The sequence below is a fragment of the Motacilla alba genome, chromosome 1A, assembly GCF_015832195.1.
Source record: "Motacilla alba alba isolate MOTALB_02 chromosome 1A, Motacilla_alba_V1.0_pri, whole genome shotgun sequence".
Lineage (NCBI taxonomy): Eukaryota > Metazoa > Chordata > Aves > Passeriformes > Motacillidae > Motacilla > Motacilla alba.
Window position 1 is genome coordinate 60,079,836 of NC_052031.1, and position 25,839 is coordinate 60,105,674.

Here is a 25,839-nt window from a genome sequence, read left to right on the forward strand (position 1 = left end):
CTAATCTCATGATAGTGCCACTGTTGTCAAATCAGATTCCAAAACAATTCCTAATCATTTAATGTTTTCCATAAAGCAGCAGTACCCAATTCAAAGGCCCATGGAATAATAAACATTTCTTTGAAAATGTGAAATGGACTTTTAGTTCCACAGATTGTGGCAAAAGTCTTCAAAAAACCCTTTAGAACCTGATTGGGGGCTACACGCTCAACCCCTTTTTCTCTCATTCCATGCCCTTCAAGAATATTAAATGAATCCCAAATGCCATTGAAGTAATACCAATAAGCCTCAGACAACTTCAAGTCTTCCTAAACTGTCATGTCTCCAGAAAGACTGTAAGACTGCATCACTGTAGGTCAGCATAGAAAAGCTGGAATTCTTCTTTTCACTCCAACACCCACCACAAAGTTAGTATCACAATATTAGCTTCAAAATTAATCTCCATTTTCACATAAAATTTCTCATAAAAGTCACTTCTGAATGATGTTTTTTTCAATGAGTCTCACTAGCAGAGTAATAAAATTAGCCATGGAGTACAAACTTTATGACTCTCATTACCAAGGTTTCACTTCAGATGACATTTCTCAGAGCCTGCACTCGTGCATCCATCCTTTGTCTCTGTAATTGCCCTGCAGAGCTGCTGGGCAGCTGCCATGGAAGCTGGAGAAGTTTCCTCAGCTCAGAGGAGAAAGCAGCTCCTTTCCTCTGAAAGTCCAGCTCCAGCTCCTCAGGCTTCCCTAGCTGCTGCCCAGGAGGAGTTTGTGCTTCTTCAGTGTCTTACCCGGGTGTTTTATGTCCCCAGGGGACCCACCCTGCAACTGTGACAGGAGTGACCCTGTCACTTCCCAGGGCAGCTCAGGTTGTCAAATATTCACACCCAAAAGTCCCTGTGGAACTCCTTTTACTGGGTGATGATTGCCTTGGTCAAAGCTGGAGGCTCTGATGATGAATTCCTGTGAGAAATGGGCTTCTCTTGAGATGGTTGTGAAGATAATGATTTCTTCTTTATCTGGTGAGGCTCTGCTAACAAAGCTAAAATGGCACTAAAAAGATAAGTAATATTTATGCAGGAGGTACTGTCTGTTGAAATTCTGATTAAATTAGAGACTAAGCAAAAAATACCTAATTATAATTAATTAACAGAAAGGTTTGCCTTTATTTTAAATGGCATTTTAAACTGACTGAACAATTCTGAATGAAGCAATTACAACTCATGTACTTTTTGTTTCCTGAAAAAGCAGGAGATTCCTTTAAACCCTTTTCAAAGGGTTTTGTAAGAAAGCCTTGCACATATCTATGTAATCAGTTCTTGGAAGAAAGGCAGAGTTGTATAGATGATTTTTGCACAAGAAATAATATTCTGTTAATGAATCCAGTTTGCACTATAAGTTGATGCTATTAATTGGGACAGAATTTTACCACTCAACATTTGTGCCACTGACCTATTTCAAGAAGAATTCAAAATTCACTGTATATGATGTGAATTGATTTCTTGAGAGACTTCTTCCACTTCTTGTGGAAGTCAAATATGGATGCATGATAGAAACATGAGATTACCCATTGCTGCATATCTTTTTCAGTTTGTTTGTGTTTGGGTTTTTAAATATGATTGATAATTTTTTTTTTTAATAGTAGGACCTGTTATATGAAGACTGCCCAAATCAGAGAAACTGCTACTGGAGAAAGAAAGCTGCTAAGCTGCTCTGCTGTTGTTCTAGACTTGCATTCTCTTTGGCAGCTGTTTATGTAGTAACGTTCTGTCCTCTGGGGAAAGAAAAAAATTCTTCTTCACACCTCATCAGAATCAATGTGGTTCTGAGACAGATCTTTTAAACACCACCAAGTAGCGAGGTGGAGAAGTGCTTTTCTGCTTCTTCTGGGTTGCTCTGGTAGCTAGAGTCTCCACGTCTGTTTTTTCCTCTTTGTCCAGCTCCTCAGGCCTGTCTGACATTACTGCTGTGTCCATGAGTTCACCACAGTGCATTTGAAATGGTGTCAGCATCCTGAGCTCAGGCTGTGCCCCACAGCACACCTCCTACCCTGGCACAACCCCTGGACAGGCACTTCTGGGAGCTTATCTCTGCAGAGACGCAGCCCTGAATAAATGATGGGGTTTGAAAGGCTCTGTGTGTTTCTTTGGCCTTTTTCTGCATGCAGATAAGGCCGGGGTGCAGCTGAGAGCCTTGCTCTGGAAATCAGCCTGGAAGATTGACACGGTTCCTGGCTGGTGCTGCACGCACTTGAAACTGCTCCCACGGGCAAAGAGCAGGGACCCAGCCAGCCACGCTGAGCTGCAGCTGAAACAAGAGGAAACTGTGGGGAATCTTTTCTGTCAGTAAGTCTGACCCTAGAAATTCAGATGAAAAGTGAAACTGCTGTCAGAGAGATGGTTAAGCATGGTATTTTAAATAAAACTTTGGAAGAGTCCTTCTCAGCAGAAATCTTTTCCCCGAGCTTTTGGAGGAGGATGAGAATTGTCCTTGCAGAGCAGCAGGGTACATCTACTGCTGCTGATTGCTGCTCTCCACTCTGCTGCCACTCAGGGTCAGATGTTCCAACCGTGACTCAAATATCCAAAGTTCCTAGAAGTGATTTCTACAGAGAAGATTGAAAAGACAATGCACTTGTTGTTTTTTCTCTTTTTATTCTGCTTGTGGACATTTTATAATTTGTGTATTTAACCTTTTCTCTGTACCTAGGATAGAAAAATGAGTTTTACAACAAGAAAAGCTGGTTGTTTTGTGCAAAATCTTGGCTTCATTTTTAAATCAAATGAGGGCAAACTTGAAGAAAAAAATCATTATTCTGATAGTGAAAATAAAAATTAAAATCAATTTTAAGAGTTGAACTTACCAACAAAACATAAAACATTCAAAGGAATTGGAAATAAATAAATAAATATATATATATATATATATATATGCATATAGGTAAAAATAAAATAAATTAAGTCCTCTGAATTTTAATAAAAGGTGTCAGAAAAAGAAAGAGCTCTTTTCTTTTGTTAATAACTATCAAAGTATTGCCTTTAATGTTAATTCAAATATTAATTTTCCATACTGTATTTTTTTTTTTTTGCTTTGTACACATTTGGCCAATGCATTAACAATTGACTTTTCTTCTTGAAACAACCATTTTCATGTGAAAAAAAACCCAAAACCCATTAATACCTTTATTCAGTAGATAAAAACATTTTAATTAAAAGAAACTGTTCTAGATTGACCCAACTTATTTTTTCCTTTAATTTTTTTTTCCTTGTATGCATAGTCCTGGAAGGTATTACTATTGATTTCAGTTTTACAGTTTACTAGTGTTTTACAGTTTACTAGTTTTTTCAGTTTACTAGTGATTTCAGTTTTACATTCAGTTATTCAATACTGCTATTCACCATGAGGTAATTGAAATAAAAACCTGAAACAGAACATGCAATAAATTATCATTTTCTCTCATCTGATTCACTGATAAAAACCCCCAATTCCTTCATATAGCTACTTCTTCCAAGGGCTTTAACAAACATGCAAGTTAATTAGCTTCAAGTATGATAAATTAAAAGTAATAGTGTGTGCTGGAGTTAATTAGGAAATTTTGTGAGGAATCATACCTTAAACAGCTGAGGAATTAATGGTCTTTAAATACAGGAGAGATTAATAACTCTAAGGGAATTATCTTGGTAAACCCTTAAAAGAGGACAATCATTTGCCTAAATCAAGATCCTGTAAACCAATGAATAATTTAAAAATACTTTAATTTAATACTTTAATACTTTGCTTCTTATAAGTATTTGTGACATTCTTTTTTGCCTGATGTGTACTATTTACTATCACTGGAATGATTGATACAAATTGTACTGAATTTTCTGTCTTTAAAATGGATGTAAAATCCATCAACAGTTAGGGAGATAGGATAAAAATGTCACTAAACTCCACTAGATTTAAGTTCTAACAATGGTTAATGTGTTTGGTTCCTGTCAATCCTAAATGATTTCCTTGAGGTGGGGAAATTAAAAACAGTTTAATTTTTTTGTTGATCGGTTGAAAAACTTAATTTGAGGATGGGGAAAGTGTGTTGTTCTGGATCTCAGTGTCCTTTAAAGTTTTTGTCTATTTTAGAATAGATTTCAAGGAAAGAAAACTGCAAGTCATAGTTGTGTCTATGTGGAAAACACTTTTTAAAAAAACAAAACCATTTTAGATTAATTTTTCTTTTTCCAAAAGAAAGAACTTTTTGAAATTGAAATGGTCCCTTTACAAGCCTGTCTTCACTCCAGTAAATTAGTTACTGTCCCTATTAAAGTCCCTGGGCAACCTTTGCAATTTCAGATTATGTGTGAAAATACATGTACAAGTATATGCATATGTATACATTTAAAGTGAAAATGTCAGCTGGTTCTACTAGGGAGAAGCTCTTTTTATCAAAAAGAATCTAAAAAGATCCTCCTAAATGTTATGCTCTTCGAAGTGCATGACATAATCCAAACTTGGAAATCCATAAAATCCTCCTTTTCCGTGATAATTTGACTACTACCTTTTGTTTTTCTATACCTGGTCTAGGAAGGTGTATTTTAACCACAGCTTTTATCTCTGCTCTTTCAGGGCATGACGCGCAGAGCTACTCCTCCCTCCTGAACCTGCTTCCTTTTATTCAAAGGAAAATGCCAGGTTGTCCTGCTGGGAAGTTAATTCCCATCTATCAGACATATAGACAGGTGCCTGGGATTTGCTGCCCCTGGGGATTAAGTGAAGTCATAATTAGGTGTGTGTCTGTCATTGCCTCAGGTGTCCTGTGCACCTCTCTGCTTATTTTCTGGGCTCATTTTTTTTTTTTTTTTGGTTTTTTTGGTTTTGTTTTTGTTTTGGTTTGGGTTTTTTTTGGGGTTTTTTTTTGTTTTTGTGGGGACTTTTTGGTGGTTTTTTGTTTGGTTGGTTGGAGTTTTTTGTTTGGCTTCTTAGGTTTGGTTTAAAAATTTTTCCTAATTCTGCAAAGCAGCATTGTTATTCCTACCCATGAAGGCCATCATCTACATGGGATTCCTTCATCTCTCAGCATATAGGTCACATCTAGTTTGTGGACATGGCCAAACATCCTGCTCAAGGCCAGCAAGGATGCAAAACACTGAGGACAAGTGGTTTTCTCTTGGTCCTGCACACAGTATTCACATGAGAAAAATCTTCACATGATTTTATCACCATTTCTGCCAGTCCCTGGGAGCAGCCAATGCCTTGGATAGCTGCATCCAGCCTGCTGCCGTACAGGATGGCAAAGCTCATACGGCCTGGAGGGAGCAGCGTCTGTCCTTCCTGGGGCAGCACACACCGGATGGTGATGCTGGCCCTGTGTGGCCGTATCAAGGCATGCTCAGACAAGGAATGCTCCTTGATTCGCAGCACAAATCACCCAGCCCAGCTCCACACACAGTGGGTCACTGTCATGGTTTGACGCTGGCCCAATGCCAGTGCCCCCATGAAAACCCATCTTCCCCTGGTGTCTGCTGTGAGATGTGATCAGAGACAGAGCAAAGCAGGCCTCCACTTGTAAACAAGAAAAAAACTTTATTATCACACAATTACAATAAAATGAACACACAGAGCAGAATGGAAAACCTTTTAAACATTTCTCCTCCCCCCACTCAATTTCCACAGAATGACACACAACCTTAGATCTCTTCCCAGTCCATCACCCTTCAGATAATCAACTCAGTCCATCTCCACCCTTCCGACAATCACCTCTCATTTCATCAAGGAGAGAGGAGCCCTCCTTGTGCCACAGGCCAATCCCCCGTCACTCAGCACCACATGTCGTGACTTCTTCCTTCCATGTTCAGTGCTCTCACCACTGCACATGGACCAGAGCTGCTTTTAGGGTTTCCCCTTTCAAGGATGCCTTGCCCAGTTCCAGAAGAGAACGACAGTCTCTCACCTTTTTCGGGACACCAGTCCCCCCCAATATTTCACCCCCTGGGGCCGAGGGGTCTCACCATCACTCCTTTGGCACCGCCTCCCCCTAAAATGCAGTCTCTGTATTACAGGAAAAGGTTCTGTCCATGGCTATACAAGAAAAAGTCCAGCCAAAAGCCACTCCATCATCTCCTCCACCTAGGATTCTCTCAACTTCTCTCAATCGCTCTTCACTTACACAGCTTTCATCACACCTGCACATTTCTTCTTATCCGTTTCTCTCTCCTTCAACTCCCGGAGGATCAGCATTTGCCAGGTTTCCACCATCCCACAGAAGGGTTAAAATCACAGTCTCTGCTCATTTCGAACTCCCACACCGCTCCGCACTCTTCCCTTGTCGGCCCCCCCCCTTCTCTTCCTCGGCCAGGCCAGTGCTTATCAAGTTTCAAGATAGCACTGGCACCTCTCTCCTTCTCTCTCTCTCCTGAGAAAGGGGGGCTGCCCGCTGCGTCTCTGAGTTCTTCCATCTCTGTGGGGAACTCACTCTTGACTGAACCATCGCCTCCCGTCCTCTGCCAAGGCTCCGGCCTACCTCCCTCGGCCGCTTGGCTTTCCCCTCCCCCGCCCAGCCCGAAGCTAGGCAGGGGAGGTCTGAACTCTCCTCCGACCGGAACCAAGAAGAAAGTTCCCCTGGGAGTTCTTCGCTTTTAACCCCTGTGTTCTCAGAGGCGTATCCATATCCTCAATGGTCAAACCAGGTGTCAATATCCACATCTGAGCACCTATTGGTTTGACCACCACCACCTCCCAAAAACTCATTTCCTCTCAAACCACGACAGTCACTGATGCTCCAGGTGACCCTGCCCTGTTCTCATCAATTCTCTTTTACCTCCCTCAGCACAGGCTCCCATCTGTGTTTTGTTTTTTGCTGTCCTGCTGCCCCGGATCCCTCTGCCCACCCTCACCTTTCTCTCCACGTTGATAGCGTAGGGATAAAGTGTTTCTAAAATCATGGGATATTCAGGGGAGTTAGAAAGAAAAATTGGACCTGGTAGTGCCTGGAAAAATGTCAGGGTGGGCCCTGGGAAAATGTTGGGCTTTACTGGATCATGTGAAACTGCACCTGTATAATCATTTAATGACTATGATAAATTACATGATTGTTATATGATAAATGATATGATTATTAAATGTGATGATTGTTTGGTAATTAAATATGATTATTGCTTAATCATAACAGGAATCATGAGAAACGATGTTTGGGGGTTTGATGGAGATTACAAGAATCCATGCTTGGATGAGATCAATGTATACAATAGAACAATATAAGTTTAATAATTAATACGTAGCTATATAACGATAAGGATATAAAAATGTGTTCATCCTGAACCCACGTCAGAGTCAGATTTGGGTCTGTACCCCTGACAGCCAGAGCTCTTCAATAAAAACACCTGCATGTAATCAGTCTGTGATTATGTGTTTCTGAATGCTAACACTGTGCCTTGAGTCCTTCAACATCCCAGATTTTGGCATGTCTGTGTACACCTGATTTTTTTCTAATCAGTGGTTGGCATGGTTTTGGGGTTGGGGGGAGGTCACCATGACTAAGTGCTATTTTGATGGTAAATAAATCAGTTTCCTCTGAAGTTGCTATGGACACCAAAGCTCACTACAGTCCTACTCCTAGGGATTCCTTGTAAGGATGTGTAGCAAGGTCCTGTAGGTCACATTAACACCCACTTTACTCTCTCAATTACAATTTAGTGTGGAGAAGCTTTCAGAGCCCTCCATCAGGGCCATGAGGGTACCAAAAAGCCATAACTATAGGCCCACCTTGACCTGTCCACGTGCAGCCCTTGGCTTCAGGGGCTATCTCACCCTCCCAGAGCTCTGCCATGAAGTGATGGGTTTTATCCCTATCTCTTGGGTGTTCCCTGGTCCTGGATCCCCCTTTTTTTATACAGATGGGTCCGTCAGGGAGAGCCCAGCCTATGGGAGGTCACCTTTGACTCACCCCCTCCCCACAAGCTGCTCCCTGGCACCTCCAATTGCTTGATTTTCTCGGTGTTAAAGTAAAACAAGGGCCAAGGACATACCCTTGCTCAGTTTTAGGCAGCTTCCTGTTTAATTGCTCACCCAGATGTTTGAAAGCAGTCAAACCAGACCCCCTGAGGACAGCCTGGAAAGCCTGTTATTATCTCTCTGCTCTTTGTCAATTGTGCTCTCCTGGCATTGGTGACAACTGAAATTAGTTAGGCAGAAATGATGGAAATGTGTTCTTAAAGACAAGGCAAAAAGTGGTGGTTAAAGATGCTACCTGAATGCTACTCCAGAAAAAAGAGTTGGCTATAGGAGCATCAGAGCAGCACACATAAATGATCTTTTTATTGCATATACCTTGCTCCTTTCAGGTCTCAGATTTTCCCCAAGAATTACATGATAGGATTGATTCTAATTTCAAAGGGATTTCGACCTACTATATAAAATCCTTCTGGTAACAGGGGAGGCACTTTGCGTAACCTTGGGTCCTTATCTCAAGATCCCTGAGAGTTGTGAAAAATTCAGATGATTTGACATCTTTTGGATCATTTCCTCCCATAAAATGGAGGAGATATGACAGTGCAGATCAGATAGCCAAGTTTATCACATGCTGTTCATTTTTCCTTTCTTTCTCTTTTTCCTGAACAAAGGACAGGTTAAAAAAAAGGAAGAAAACAAAACAAACAAATGCAAGGAAAAAGGAGAAAGAAGCAATAATATTTATTCACTGCTTCATTATTCTTTACACATTTTTTTAATTACACTCATTAATAATTACTCTGAATCTTACATTTTACATTTATTCACTCTTCCAAGGAATTTCAAAGTCATTACAATTTTAATTTCACTGCAGTTCAGTAAAACAAAAAAATTGTCACTTCCAAGTTCAAAACTCACTGGACTGGATCAAGCAGTACTACTTTCTGGTGCAGAAAACCTTTATGATCCATCTCTGCACTCACCAACAGAACTTTCCCAAAAGAAGGATATGAAATTAGAAATGCCTTTTCTTTGACGTGCTCTTTAACAAAGCACGTTTCTTTCACATGTAATGGTGCTGCACAAACAAGGAAGGACTCTTAGCTTTCTTTTTTAGAAGTAACTGTGCAACTAATTGAACAAAATACTTCTGTTTTCCTCTGAATGTCTCTGTGTGGTCTGACCAAAACAGACATAAAAGCAGGTGAGTAAATGTTCCTCTGACAGCTGAACAAAACTCAAAAGCAATTTGAGAGACCCTAAAAATTACTTAATTATTGCAATGGACAACTGACTTTAAATTTTTTCATCCAAATCAGTAAGATATAAACACCATACAGGGTCTAGGTTAACAAAATAGAGCTGTCTAAAGAAGCTGGGATGCTCAGAAAGCTTCAGGAAACATTCCTTAGTGTTATACATTAAATCTTATCAGGCAGAGTCTCAACTACAGCTCCAGAAATCTAGCATTGTGATTTCTACTCTTTCTGAAGGAATTGCAGCATAACAGATGCTGGAAGGCAGCTGTGGGCAGTGTCTGTGTAAAAGGCAGTGTCTGAAACCAGAGCAGCTCTGCACAAGGGGATGCTGATCCTTATGGGCATCAACAGGGAGCTGTGGACAACTGAACAATTGTAAAACTCACTGATGTCTGTCAGAATGCTAAACTGAAGGAAGAAACATGGCTGTTATGCGGCACAAACAGCTGTAGGGACACTCCCAAGCAATACACCCTGTGATAGGTCATGTTAAGCCAAGTTAATGGCCTGTTTCACTCTTTATAAACCTATGAGCTAAACAATTGGCTGTGCAGGGTGTACATGCCAGAAGTAGATAACTGACAGTGAACTTCAACTTGCTCTGTACAGGCTATAGAATGCCTTTAGCACTGTGATTTTTTTTTCCCAAAATCCACCCTCCAGCAGTCTGCTGCTGTTGTCATATCTGGATCCAGTAATTTGAAGTGTGCTACCATCACATTTCAAAAAACAGAAGTGTTACAGGCCAGACAACACCAGTATACCAGACTGGCCACTTCTGTTCCTTATCTCAGTGACACAAAAGTGTGAAATCCTGTGGGTGATCAAATGGATAAGGAGTTAACTTTATCTTAACTAGAGCAGAAGTGTGTACTTCATCATGTTATCCTGTGACAGATAAAGACTAAAAGTCTACAAGAACAAAAACTGTCCTTTTCTCATCACCTAAGTTGTGTTACAAGAACTAGAACATGATTGATCAAATGACATCTCCAGAATATTATTACTCTGTCAGTCAGTGAGTCAATTTTGTTTGATTACATGTTTGTATTGTTTAAGAGACTTCTATCCCTCCTCAGACAAATATATTTTCTCTTTGGGAATTTGTAAAAGAATGCAAGCAGATCTAATGAAGTGAACAAATAACACCTGTTTTGAACTATAGCTGCAGATGTAAATTTTTGTTTGTAGCACAGTGGTGCTTGTCTCTTGAAAACATTTTAGGCACAGTTACAACAATGACGGACCTTCCAGCACCTCTTACCCCAGTAAAAATGCTGAAGGATTTGGTGCCTAAAACACACACGGTAACACAACTAAGAGAACTCATGCATTTAGAATGCTTTCCCCTCAAATGTCTTTTGTCTGTGAGCTGCTCTATGAAGCAATTAGCAAGAAGAAAGTTGTATGACAGCAGTTATAGGTAAAGCAGCAGCTGTACAACACAAGGGAGTTTCCAGCTGAAGGTCAAACCATTGTGCACATATTGATGGTACCTGCCAGAGGTTGCTCCCCAAAGAGGAGGGCACGGAACTGGCTGAGGAATTGGAGGTGCTGAGGGTGAACAGAAGCTGAATTCACATATCCTCTCCCTGCTTTCAGCATCACATTTACTAAACCAGTACAAGAATAATCATAAAGTAGTTGCACTGAAGTTTGGAGTCATAAGATTGTAATTTTTAAGTTGCCTCTGTCCAACTAATGAATTCCCCTTAGTCATTAAACTGTATGGTTTTCCATGAAACAAGCTAGTGCCCTGTCTAGATGATACCCAGCTTTCAGAAGGTTTAATAAAAATAGAATGAATTAAAGGAAGGCAAACCCAGAAAATAATAGCCCACTCTACCACTTTGTTGTCCTTTGAAATAGATGGAGAGGGGAAGAGAAGAAAATGGAATTCAATTCTCTGGAAGTGAGGAGGTGGTTATTAAAAAATTGTTTGGATTGTTTGATCTAAGTGGTTTCAGCATTTTTGGTGTATTTGTTGCCCAAGGCAGACAGGAAATTTCAGACCTAAAGTCATCACTGCACATTTCTGGCATAGGCTAGTAGGACAGATCAAAAGAGCAATTGAATTTACATTAGGTGAGCAAACAAAGGTTTGCCGTTCTTGTAAGGATGAAAAATTATGGTGAAAACTCTGTTGGAGTAAAAGAAACAGAAGGAGAAGACCCAAAAGAAGCATAAGGATATCCCTCAATGATACAAACTGACACAATGCTAAAGAACCCATTTCAGTTAAAACCAGCTGTGATCTAAATGAGAAAATTGAGACGTTTGGACATGCCAATCTTTCACTCTGTTAGTTAAGTTATTTTGCAAGTGGTGTAAATTTGCTGATCACCATGAAAGTTTAGACTTTCTTAATATACAGTGCTTAATAAATTGATTTGTTGTAAAATGAGGGAACTGTTAAATCTGTGTTGATATCGACTACAGCTAAAATATTTCTCACTTACTTACACCACAATTTTTTTCTTTTACATTTTGATTACAACAATGCTGAATTTTGAGTTAAAAAACAGCACTGAAGGCACTGTCATGGGCTGAAGCCAAATCTGTGCTGCAGAAGATGATATAAGCTCAAGGTGAAAATGAGTGATAGAAGATTATACACCAGCAGGGAAATGTCTGGAAATCTTCTGAATGTTACATTCCATAATCTATAATTCATGCAATATTAAAAGCTTGCACTTTGAGGATAACACTGAGTTTTGACTGGATCCCCCTGAAGCACTTTTTTAGGTTGCCTTTTCCCCCCACCATGTTGTTCTCTAATTAAACTAAATTTTTATTTTCTTTACTGAACTTGAAATTTTCTCTTATTTCCTTATCTCCTCCCAAGCATTTAATTAGGTCTGGCACAAATAATCTGTAATAAAGGGCAGAGGGCCCCACAAATCTGGCTACACTCACTGTAGGGAAAGCAAGAGTTACAGCACCTCAGGCTGCTCCCCAGCAAGTCACAAGGCTGGCATATCCACTCTGCTTAATACCGCCTAAGTGTGGAATGCCTCAACTTCATGCCCTCTGAATTACCCTCCAGGGGCTTCTAAATTACTTTCACTCACCTTGCTCAAGGGCATCTCGTGGAGATTAGACTCCTCATTCAGGTACCTAACTCAGATGGATAAAGTCAAGTAATGTGAATACTGCTTTATGGCTGCTGAAAGAATTTGCCTTGTAACCTTTAACTGGCATCAGCAGGCAGTTAATCACCATTAAAATGGTTTCTTGAAGCTGAATGTTTTGCCCACCCGAAGATGCTATAATTCCTGCAGTTAATTCCTTTGTAAGATTGTGGTGCACCTCCAGTTCAAAGTGTTTAAGAGAGCAAATTGTTATCTGCCCAGGAATTCCAGTCATTGAAATAAAATAGATCAGGACCACTGTACATCTTGGTCTCATATATTAAAAATATCTTCATTATTAAGAAGTCTGCAAAAATAAAATTTTAAAATATCAAAAAAAAGTTCCTTCAATCAGTTTATGAACAGAGTTAAAAGAGTTACTGCAAACCTTCCTTAGATCATATCCTTTGGGAAACAAAAAGCATTGCTAACACCACCTTGTTGCTCATTGCTGCATTGCTCATCACTTATTAGAATGAGGAAAGACAAACACAAAGATCTTTCCCAGGAATGACATACCTTTGAGACCAGCAAGGGGGTCAGTTTTCATTTCAAACTGGCCAGATACAACAGAGACAGAAGAAAACTGAATTTCAGAATCAATGATTCCACTAAACCAGACAAACATGCAGCATGTTGGTCACAGTTTGAGTATTTACATCTTTGATTAAAAAAAAATCTAGAACATTATTATTTAGTGGTCAGATTTTCAGTAAGATAGAAATATTTCCCGTATCTTGAGTGGAATTCCATTTTCTGCACTAACTTGGCTGAACCGCAACCCTAAATCTGCTAGAGATCCTGCCACAGAAGACTGGTCCTTTACCCTTGTCTTCACTTCAGCTTACTTTTCTTCTCTCTTCCTGTTGATTTCCTTGTGTGCCTGATAAGCAGTCTGACAACAAAAAATAAGAGATTATATTCTGTGAAACACCTGACTCTATTTTTATAAGACTGTCACATTCTGCCTCTCCTTAACCTGTTTTCATGGGTGTGAAAACTCAGGACATTTTTAACCATTTATGCTTAGTTGTCATTGAAAGTCAAGTACATCACTGTGCTGACAAGGGAGGACGTGCTAATTTTGATGATAAGAAAAGTCTCCTCATCCTAATTTGATGTCTTGTTCCTTGTGGCAAGAAGCTATTTTATGCATTAGATTGTAACCTTTTGATTTGAATTAAGGTGTTGTTGTTACACCTAGGAGGGGTTTGAATGCTTCCTGTGCCTGAATGGCACGGGTTAGATGGAGTTTACCCCATCTCTTTCTTTCTCTTTCTCTTTTTTGAATGCAAAGTGAAGTGGTACCACTGAAGTGACTCCCTCAGAGATTGTGCTGTGCAATGGTTGCCAGCAAGCCAAGGCAAAAGGACAAATGATCCCTTTTTTCTCAAAGATAGTAGGTATGCTGCTCACAAAGCATTGCTCACTCCATGATAAGGCCATGACTTCCTGAGATCCTTGCCAAACAGTGGTAGAGAGCTCTGGGAAAGGACATGATAATTACTTTTAACATTCAAGAGAAGGCATACAAAGGAGTTATTGTATAATTTCCCTCAGATATCAGTGGAGATGCTTTCTGATAAAGACTGATTGAATTGGAACAATAATGGAAACAAACCATACAATATTTCTTTAAATGAAAAACCAGATATTTCCCTTTCACCGTGCTGTTTTCTTTTGGACAAGAAACTGGCACTGAGTTACTTAATGGTAAGGCAGTTTTCTGAAATTCTGTTGGATTTCTCCTGCAGTCTCTTCTTTCTTTTCAAGAAACAAGATGAATAATTCTTAGATCAAAACTTTTGTTGGGCAGATTACAGTTCAGATCATGTTTGATTGTCTCTTTCCTCTTCAACTTTTGGATGTCTAAAAGAACCGTGGTACCTTCAAAACATGTTTAGGAACTAAGCATATGCTAATTAATTCAGGATCACTATGATTTCTTACAGTCTGAAGTCTCTACATCAAAACTCTGAATCTAAGCCAATATGAACAGCCATAAATCCAAACACTTCAATTGATTTCTGGCTCTGGGGAAGAATTAATGAGAATTCACTGTCATGCAATATGTATTGAAGAATTTTTCTTATTCCATTCATGCAATGGAGGAAACAGTCCAAAATTTTCTCTTTCAAAACTTTGTGTGTGTGTGTGTGTGTGTGTGTGTGTGTGTGTCTGTGTGTGTGTGTGTGTATTATTTCTACGGAATAAATGCTTCTGTTACAGAAACACAGGTAAATGAAGTTCTGAGAAGTGAGAAAAAGTTATGCAGAGATTTTTTTTTTAACCAATTACAGAATTCAGATAGTGAACTGCTTTAGCTGATCCTCTTATGTTTGGTTGCCATGCATTAAAATATATTTTCAGTTCTTCTTTAATTAACACCAATTAATGGGGTGTTGAAGAATGCCAATCCAAGTGAGTGGAATTTTAGACTAGGCATTAAAAACGGTGCAAATTTATGAAAATAATTATAAAAACAATTAAAAAAGCATTGTATTTTGTCTCCAGAACCTTCTGATACTTAAAACCAATGCAACTTTTTATTTACTGAAACTCTGTATTTAAACACAATTTTAATTTGCAATGACCAACCTGAATTAGAATTTGGAGATATAGTGCTCCTATAACATTGCCATCTAAATATTAAGTTTTATCTAACTTTTCTAATCTCAAACAAAAAAGTAATACAGCAAATTATTCATTATGAAAAATCTCTTCAAGGGCTTTTTTTTCATTACATGATATCATGAGAACATATTATATAGTAATTAATCATAAAAAATCCTACAAGAAACCACAACTCCCATGTACATGGATCCACAGCATAATATAATTAAAAGCATGCATTTTTGAGGTGCCTACTTCCCACACAAGATTGTTGCAACAAATGAAAGCACATCATTCCACTCCGAGTCATAAATATACTTTCTACCTACAGAACATTCATGCTGACAATTTATAGAACTCTGATGTAATTGTTTTTATTCTGAGATCATTAATTTTTCTTCTGGACCTTCTCCACATATTTGATGAACAGTGTTAAAGTTAAAAGTTTTCTGATAAAAGGGTTTTGCTGAAACTCATGAATCTATATGAGCTGTGGGTGATGAATCTCTGAAAAATGAATGTTTTTAACAATAGCTCCTTATTTTACATTGCCTTCTGATTTTAGCCTGAATAAATTAAATGTTTTCACATTTCTTTATTCATATTTTGATAATGACACAATTCAAATAGTGCATCATGCTATTTACATCCTCAAATCTAATGATGGACCTGTCAAATCACTGCCTAATTCTCCTGGTCTCTCTAATTATCAGGAATTCATCACTCCAGGGAAAAGTACAGCCAATCCCTCCATTCATGACGTGTCCATGTCAGAAATGTCTGAATGCTCATGTATTTCTCTTTCCAAAAAAAGCTGGTTTTAAGGATTGTTTGTGTCAATGTCCTTATGAGCCACACATTTTAATACTTTGTTCTTTAGTGTCACCCTTTAGAAGTTTTTAACTTAATCTGTTTTTGTAACGGACTGAAAACTGCATGGCTGCTTTTTACATTCATCAGGATTATTTAATAGGTACATGCATTCAGAGTGAATCAGAGAATTGCTATCCTTTCTTGTACTTCCACATCATGACCAATAAATCATATTGTGGTTTTGTTGGGGTTTTTTTATTGTCATTTATTTAAAAACCTCGTTATTTTACGCATTTCGGAAGAGGGTTGAGTTTTATGTCATAATCATCCATGAGCTTTATGTGCTCTCATTGACTCTTTTATTTGCTGGCAGGTACATCCCAAAGCAATATACAGGGATGCTCAATCTAGTCCACGCAGGAAAGATGAAAAAACAGCATGTTCAATGAGATGAGGTGTTTATCCTTGCAAAGCAAATGTAATTATCATTGATCTCACAGGATATAACTTGAAGGTGGAATTTCATTTTCTGTTTGAAAATATTAATAAAACTTTCTGGTTCTTTAAGCAGATTTGTGCTTGGGTTCCTGGCACCACATTCAGCTTCATAAACCCATGCTATTTTTAAGGCCTCCTGTCTAATAGAATAAATATATTCTCTTGTCTTTACCCAAAAGTAGTGTCAAGCCCTACCAAATCAAAAGGGAAAAATGATTAGGCAAGAACTGAAGAAGTGAAAAATGAAACTCAATACCTGGGAGAAGTGAAACTGTTTAATTTGGAATGTGTGAGAGGATGTTGTTTTTTCCCCTGGAGTTTTAAAAATATTTGTCATTATGATATACACAGGAATATTTGGGGGGGTTGTTACTGGAGAGTCACAAGAGGTTTTTTTTGTTATAATAATAAAATGATGTGTGCATAGAATGGGGGTGCAGGAAAGTGGAGTTGGTGGGTAGAGGTCTGTTCCCATATGAACAATAACAGGGAAAGCAAGAGCAGGATCATGGTCTTGGTGCAGTGATTGCCATGGGCTATGGAATTAAAGTGTGAGAAGCACACAGGCAGAGGCAAGGCCTGAGATGTGCATAGGGATGCTCCTGGCAATCCAGTCCAAATAAATAATTATTTCCTGAAATGTTTTTTTCTCAAGTTATGGCTCTCCTGATTTTGTGTGCAAAAGGCAAGAGAGTTCTACCACAAATTTTGGGATGTACCAGACCCTAAGGGAAGTAATTACATTCTGCACATGTACTTATAATAAAACACTCAGTTTGAGAGATGACTCAAATGCACAAGTCACAAGCTGCTTAAGAAGCTTCATGAATCAGAGCTTTAATCTGTTCCAAGAAATCAGCGAGTCTGAACCCCCAACTAATATTTATTGTGGCTCTTTTGGCAGTCTCAATTATGGAAATATCTACACTGATGAGCAAGTGACATTCTGTGCCCAGTGCCACCACAAGGACATGGAGAGCTATTACTCCCTTTGGTGTGAAGCCCCTGCTCACATATCTGAGAATTGGATATTCCTGTTAACTACAGTGAAGCAGAGCAGGGGCTTGGCTGACCTGGAGGTAGAGATTCACTGTCTGGGGAGAACCATCCAGGTCATTTTCTCTCAGCTCCTATGTGTTTGTCACAGCAACAGGCTTCTCTTCATTAGTATTTTGTTATTATTGTTGTTGTTATTATTATTAATTTTGTAAAGGCGAGTCCAGAGCCTCCCTCCTAAACTCCCTTTTTCTCTAACTTAATTGTGCTGACAGACAAATATATTTTTTACTTTCTTATTTAAAATGTTTCTGAAAATGGAGCCAGTTGGTTCTTCACTATGAGTAAACATAGGGGAAAATGGGTTCCACACAGACACAGCACTTCATCTTCCTTTTTCTAGACTTCAACAAGATCTTTAAAATATCATTCCTTTGAATTCCATTTTTCAAGTGATCCCCAAAACCATGTGTCTAAACTCGACATTATTCTAGCAAAGTCTCACCTAAGTATAAGGAAAAAGTTATTTTCTGTGCCTGGTAACTGTGGTCTCTGTAAAATATCCCAGAGTGAGACTTGGGAGTTTTTGTAACTATTTCATGATGATTTCCTACTTCATTACAATTCACCATACTTTTCTTGCACAACTTCCTATGAGTCTTCTCTTTTTTAACTATACTCTTCTTTTTTTGCTCTTCTTACAGACTTTACCTTTGACTTTATCTGATTTTTCCCTCCTTAATTTTAGATTATTTCTCCAACTTGCTGAGATTATTTTGATTTGTTCCTGTTTCCTGTCCCTGTCCCTGTCCTGTTCCTGTTTCCTGTCCCTCTTCTGAAAAGTTTTTGGTCTGTTCTGTGTATTTTATAAGTCTATTATAATTTTCATAACCTTAATACTTAAAGGAAATAATGGCACAAATTTGGGCATAGAAGAGACTGTAACCTGCTTTGCCTTTTTTTTTTTTTTTTTGACAGAAACCATTACAGTCAGATCTAAGCAGATTTTTTTCAGCAAATTATGTGCCCGTTTTATGACAATATTCCCAGAACTATTTTTTCTTATCCAACCTATATTTCTTATTTCTACAAGTTGATATCAGAGGCCTTACAGAATTTAAGACAGTACTGCACCTGTGTTTATGTTTGTACCAGTAACCATGCCAAAATTAATATTTATTTGCTTGAAGAAATTACTTCTCAAACAAATTTCTAATTTTTTGTTACTCTCTCCTACATGCTTGTATGTTATTGTTATTTTTTAAACATTTAAGTCTATTTCCTGTTAATGAAATTAGCCTGAATTATCTTCATCCTCAGACTTTATCTCTCTATGTTCTTTTTTTTAATAAAAGCTCCCACATTTTTCTGGTCTCCTGGGACCTCTTTCTCTTTCAATAGCGACAATAATTAAGTTCTAAGTTAAGAATTTGTTTTAACTAGCCCTCTCCATAATTTTCATCAGGCCTGAACACAAAAATACCCCTGCTATAATTTCTGTAATACACTGAAATTGTCTCTTCTTTTCTCCTACTCTGATCTGCACACCTGTGCACTGTTAATATAATTGCATTAAGCATCTGGTTGCCTCTGAGTGTCTTTGTGTAAAAATTGAATCAGGGAGTTCACTGAGAACATGAGCTTGCATCACTCCCTACTGAGTTTCCTGTTCTGTTAGGTAGTGAATCTGTTTTTACATTTTCTTCTTTCCACTTTGGAAGTATCTGCAAAGCCTTTTATAGACCTTGCTGCTTATATTTTTTTTTTCAATTATTATTATCCAAGTTCTAATTGTTTTCTGGATCTTAAACCACATTTCAGTGATTTCCTGGCTCCCTCCTGATTCCAGAGGTCCTCTGTTAAATTATTAATACCCTTAGCTTTCTCCTTCCCTCATCAAGCCAGACTAGTTTCAGCACAAGGAAATGTTTTGTTCGAAGCAGAGAGTGCAGTATAAGGAATTTCATGTAAAATGTATGAATTGTACAAGAAAAATAAAGATCTCCCTAACACTATTTTTGGGAGTGAGGGAAAGTTAAGGGAGAGAGATTGTGCATTCAGTTTGCTGCTCTTTGTAAGATGATCTGGCTCAGCAGTGAGGCAACCATGCAAATCACTTACAGAGTAATTTAAAGCATGTTGTCTAATTCTGGATAATTTTGATTTGTAATTTCTTGTTACTTTTCTCCATTTGCAGGAATAACTGTCACCAAGCCATGAAGCTACAACTCTGATTGTGGCATATTTTATCCTCATATGGTTGCCTCACATGTACCCAATCATTGTTTTGTCTCTGCTTCTCTTGCTTTACAATCTAAGCTTACCAAGGATGGGTAGTTTTAATATGTTCAGTAGCTGAAGGGGAAAAAAATCCTTATAATCTCAGAATTTATCCTCGCTTTTAAGTTTCTTTCATGGCATGAGAAATGATCAATAAGATCTTGTTTAGTCTGGTTCAGTTTTTTGACTTTGAGAACTATGGGGCCAAATCTTTTAACTCCTCATTTGTGTGCTTAAGTGAAACCTGTCCAGTGATAGACCCAGACACTGAAGCTGCTTCTTTTTCTGAATGTCCCTTTTATTCCACAAACTATGCTCATAACAGAATCAAGCTGTGGAAACACAAGAAAGGCATTTATCCTAAAAAACAACTTGTCACATAAAGATATCATCACTGAAATCATCCATGATTTACTTAAGCTCAAATAACATGGAAATTCTTCTGTTTTCAAGTAAACGAGGATGGTGGAAACTTGAATTCAGGTTTCCTTCTTAACAACAGAAGGGATGTTAGCTTTCCTTTCAAACACCCCAGAAGTACTACAGGACAATGATTTTTCCTTTGTGCTTTCCTTCATAATTCTTAGCATTTTTCAGTATCAAACAGTGACTACACAAAATTCCTTTGATCTTTCCTTGGAAATATTTGAGGCAGATAGGTTTAATTCCATTTTGCCCTGCACAAAGTTTTCTCTCTCAGCCCTTGCTCTGTGCATGCACGTTTTCCTCTCAGCTCTCCAGACCAGAAGTGGCAGTTGTCATGCCAACATAACACATTTGCTGCTCTTGTACTCCTATGATTTTTGCTGTCTTTTTTGATGGCAGCAGCTGACAACCTTTTTTTAGAAGCACAGGCATATAAAGTTTTCCTCTTGTATTTTTTTGCATGTAGATGGTTGCAAAAATTATGTAGTTAATTAAGCTACAATTTGATTCATTCCAAAAAACACCCAAGGAAAGTTTTCCCACTGACATCTAAAATGAATATTTTTGGATAGTACATCAAAAAGCTGAGGCAGTTTCATGTACAATGCACAGATTGATACATGAAGTTGCAATTTGCTATGAGAAAATACTTGTTCTGCAAATCCAGTTTGCACTTGGAAGTGTACATACATTTGGACAATTTGGTGGAAAATATTCTGTATGCAATATCCTTGGAAACCTTCCTACAGGGTTTGTGGCAGCTGAATTGCCAAAAGTTTCATGGATTTTTTAAACTTCATTTTTAGTTTAAATTTTATTTTTCTGTTCAGTCCTTTCTTCTTCTTCATAATCATATTTTAGTAATATTTCTAAAGTAAATGAGTCTACACATTGGTGGAGATGTATCATACACAATATATTTCATTTTCCTTCATGTATTATTTTATTAATTTCAGCTAAAAATTTTGTTCTTAATTATGTATAAATATATAAATATTTCTAGGACTAGTAATTTTTCTTTATTTTTTTTTCCTAATGGTTGCATGGTTTTGGTAGCCATAAGTCAAAAAATGAACAAAATTAAGGAATGTGACCAGGTGAATTTTTCAATTGTTTTCAAATGTAATAAATGTAATAAATGTAATAAATTGTTTCAAATGTAATAAATGCTTGTGGTAGGAAAAAAAAAAGTGAAGAAGGAAAACAACAACAATAATAATTTCCAAACCATACCAAAACTTGAAAATTAACAAAAAAGGGCTGAAGGAAAGACACAGTGAAAGATCTGATGTATAATTCTCGTATTGTCATTAATCTGGCATTTCCAAACATTTGATGTCCTGTACTTTGAATTTTCTTTTAGAATACTTTTCTGTATACAGCTAAGACTATAGCCAGAATTTTTAGTGAAGGTATGTCTTCTGTGTATTTTTACATTAATATTTTACCAAAATTTCCCTTTAAAATTATTCAAGAATGTAGTTGTGGACAAATATTGAAAAATATTTGTAGAAAGCCAAGATTAAAACCACAATGAGCATCAGTGGACCATCAATATTTTAGGAATGCAAAATTACCCGAGTGATTAAAATCCAGAATAAGTCACAATCAACAGATTATGAATCAGGTACAGCGGAGGAATTAAAAAATGCAATGCTAAGATTATTATTCTTATTTAACTAATGCACTGCAGAACATTTCAATCCATTTAGGGTTGATTCACAAAGAAGAAAAAGTTGCAAAAAGTCTCATGTGAGTTATTCATTCCTAAGTGTTGGCTGAGCATTCCAGGGAGTGGATATTTCTTTTCCCTACAAACTTTGCCTCCCTGACATCCTGTCAATGTCTTGACGGCAGCAAACAGGCTCATTTGATTTGATTGTTATGCTGAAGAAATGACATGCCTCTCTCTCCCAACACAGCCTGCAAAGGAGACACACACCAAGTCTCTGCAATTTTTTACACCTTTGCATGGAAGTACCGAAAATATGAAGTTGTCATTGTACAACATTTCCCAAAGTTTATTTTTCCTCCTCAGAGGCAGGTATGCTAAAGTAGTAAAGCTGTGGGTGTCATGAGAAAGAGTGATGGACCATGACAGAGTGACTTTTTTTCTTTCTTTTTAAGGAATGTTCATTTTATCTCTTCCAACTCACAGAGTGAGGGCCTGAGGACAATTCTGAGCTCAGGTACAGGGTGATTTACATGTTAGTGTGGCACAAGTAGGCAGCAGTCACAACCAGTTACTTATTCTGCTCTAACTGAAATGGCATAAATATGCCTGTCTTTCACTTCTGACATTCACTGGTTGCTATTCAGGGAATAAAGGAGCAACAACAAAACCACCAAGACCAAATAGAGCAGAAAGTCTTGTTGGCAAGGTTATCCATGTCCCTGTCAGCCCCATGGAATATCCAGCAGAAAACAGCAGCAATATTTATTTATTTATTTACTTATTTTATTGTATTTGTTTGTTTGTTGCTTTGCCCAATACAGAGAAAAAGCACATGATCAGAGCTCAAGGATGTCATGGGGGAGCTGCCAGGGGCCTGTCCAGACCATGAACCCCCATCACCAATGGTACTGGTGAAAGAAACCTTTCACACATCAGGAATGACTACAGGGCTCTGCAGAGCAGAAGGAAGGGCAAGAGGGGGCCAGGGTTGTTCTCCAGGAGGTATTTGGAGTATGTTAAGAACAGTGGGATGCAGGTAATGGCTAAGAACAAGCGGGGCTTTGTTGAAATGTAGTTAATTTCCCACTTCAGTTATTAAGTCCCTTAGAGTTTGGTTGAGTTGTTCCATTCACACAGAATATCTGGTTTAATAGGCTGGCTTATTACAACATCTGTCTGTGGGAGGTGCACGCTCACCAGGAGGTCAGGTAGCATCTCAGATGGCATTAAATGGTCACATTTGAGCAGCTGGCCTGAGCCTGTATCCCAGCAGATCAGGCTCTCTGTGTGAAATGAAGCTGATCGTCTAAGAGCTTTTCAGTCATGTGATGTGAGGATAAATTAATATTTGCTAGATGACTGTCCTAATAGGTAGATCAGTTCATGAAATGATCTGAAACATATTTTTGAAACCTATTTTTATACATTTCAAATAAACATTAATGGTTTCTTTACAAAACTGAAGCGCCATGGTAACTTACAATTTATGTCAGAACACTAAAGTAATTTTGGTTCTTTGATATGTTTCAGCTTTGGCTGCCAAACACTCAACAAATTTCAGTGAAGTAAAAATGTGAGGATATATCAGAGCCTACTCAGGCAGCCTGTTTCAGAGCAAGGGGCAGGCATAAGCCCCCATTCCATATTAAACTTTTCATCTTCAAAATTTGGCAAACACAACCCTCATACTTGACTGCACAAAAGGGAGTTTTCCTGTCAGCAAACAACACCCTCTGTGGGTTCCAATTACTTGAGAAGAAGCAAGACAACTTGGCAGTCCACTGTTCTTTTGAAATTCATAGAAGCCAGATGTCAGGGAACTGTACTTTAGCAGCCCTATTACCGTTCACTTTATATGTCAAATTCTAATTATGGGTCACATTTTTGCATCTTTCAGAGGTTAATACCACTGCAGAGCATAATAGGCATATGTCAGTGGGTTATCAAAAGCACTCAAAGTATTTCATGACAGCTTAGCATGTAGGCTAGAAAAGATGTTACCTCTCAGCCACTTTTTCAGCTAGTAAACTTAAAGAACAGCACTGACCTCATTGGAGATAGACTGAGTCCCATTTGCTGCTGAAGTGCCTTTTCATTTGTCTGCTGTGTTCAGAAACAGCAGCTGCGGGTGCTTGTGACACACTCTTGGTTAACCAGGATGCAAATGCAAAAGTAGCTGGGGGCTTTGTCTGCTCATTAGTTTTAAATTTGTTTCCCAGAGGTAAAGTGTTGCCTTGGAAGATTTTCATTTCTGTGCTTTATGGGCCAGTTTTTGTTGCTCCTCTGAAGAAGAAAGCTTTCCTCATGGTAAAAGTGTCAGCACACAAGTAAAACAGCTTGCAATTTTTGCTTTGGCTTTGTTTCTTGCCAGTTAATGGGAAAAAAACTTATCTCAACAACTTCTTATTATAAGCTTGAGACATTCTTAAATTAGAAATAGAAGTGAATTTCACATGGCATGTTGAAACATTTTTTCCATGGAGGATTTTTTGTTTTCAGAATTCTCAGGGTTTCTTTGTGATAGCTTAATTTCTCATGCTTTCTCCTTTTCAATTTAAAGCAATAATCTCCCAGAAATAATTGACAGAAACATTTAGTTGCATAGACCTGTGACTTATTTGCCATTTCTTTTTCTCTTTTTATTTTTTTATTAAAATATATTCTTTTCAGTGTTCCTAACTATAAAAGACAATGTCATTCCTCTGCAAGCAGACCTATAGAAAAAAGAATTGCTAATTACAAAAACTAGAATGGAAAAATGGGTGAATTTTTTGGGTTTGCTTATTTTTTTGCGGTACTGGGTCTTAAAAATCTTGGAAAATAAATAGGTCTCATCCTTTTGAAGATGACAGCCTCTTAGAGGCCCTGCAGTGCCTGAACACTGAAGAACATTAGAATACAGTCATGCATCATTTAATCCAACTTCAGCTATGATAACATAGGTGATTAATGCAATCTAGTCATGCAGGCCCAGCTATAGTCAGGGCATGTGGAAGTGCATTTACAGAGCATAATTCATCCCCTCTGAAGAGAAATATCTAAAATAGTTGAAATTAGTCACGCTTTGGAAGCACAGATCTCCCACCATTGCCTACTTGCCTTGACTCCTGCTATGAAGACCCAATTTTTAAATGGCTGAAGTTAGGTGAAGTGAGTTTGGACTGGAAATTCATCTGATTCCTCACTTTGTTATTCTATAACTCTACACAGTAATCCTTAATCTCTAGTAAAATCAGATTTTTCTCAGTAGAAAAGGGCTTGTCTAAATTAAGCAGGTCTGATGTGATAACAGTGTTACATCTGAGGACAAGCTATAGCAGCAGGATGTCTAACTGCAATATATTATATTATATATTATATGTAACATCACACATTGGGATGGGGTCTGGGCACTATTGTTGTCACCACATTTGCCACTCTTGATTGCATCAGACTCAGTAACACAAAAGTTAAGAACCAGTCTTTGATTCCTATTGTAATGTTAGCTGTCATGGAAAAGTAGGAATCTATTTCAAACCCTCAGCACAGTAAGGTGTATTTAAAAAAAAAAAAATCCCAATACCATTTTCAGTTGAAAATTCTGATTTCAGCCCTGTGAGCAAATCCACTAATTTCTCAATATGATTGCAAATATCCCATGCACACATCAAGATGTGAGTACTTGGTCACAGCCCAGACTTATCTCATGGCTCTTCACACAATATCTTTCTAAACTCAGTAGCTAGATCACAGAAATACACACTGATTTTACAGTTTGAACAAACAAAAAAAAATCTCCTGGGAGAAGTAACAGATTTAGGTGGACACCTATGAAGATGCAGAGGAAAACTACAGTCACCTAGGGACAGATTGTCTGGAGGCAGTTGCTACTGCCACATGATCAGGGAGAAGGAAAAAAATCCAACTCCCCATTCACAAAATCAGCTTTTCCTGAAGCTCCCTGCTGCATTTGCTGTGTCTTCCCTATTGCAGCCAGCATGACAGAGGCTCTGCTGCCAAGACTTTCTTTCCCTCCTTGTCCAAAAGCCACTTGTCCGCTGTCGCCATGATACTTTCTGAAAAATCCCTTTGCCAGGTTTTTTTCTCCTGAGAAGCTGAGAAGCCTCAGAGGAAAAGAAAAACAATAATTATCTGCTGCTGTGGAATGCAGCAGGTGCATCTTTGATTGGTCCATGCTCGTTGTTTCTAACGAATAACCAATCAAAGATGTAGCTGGGTCAGACTCTCTGAGAGTC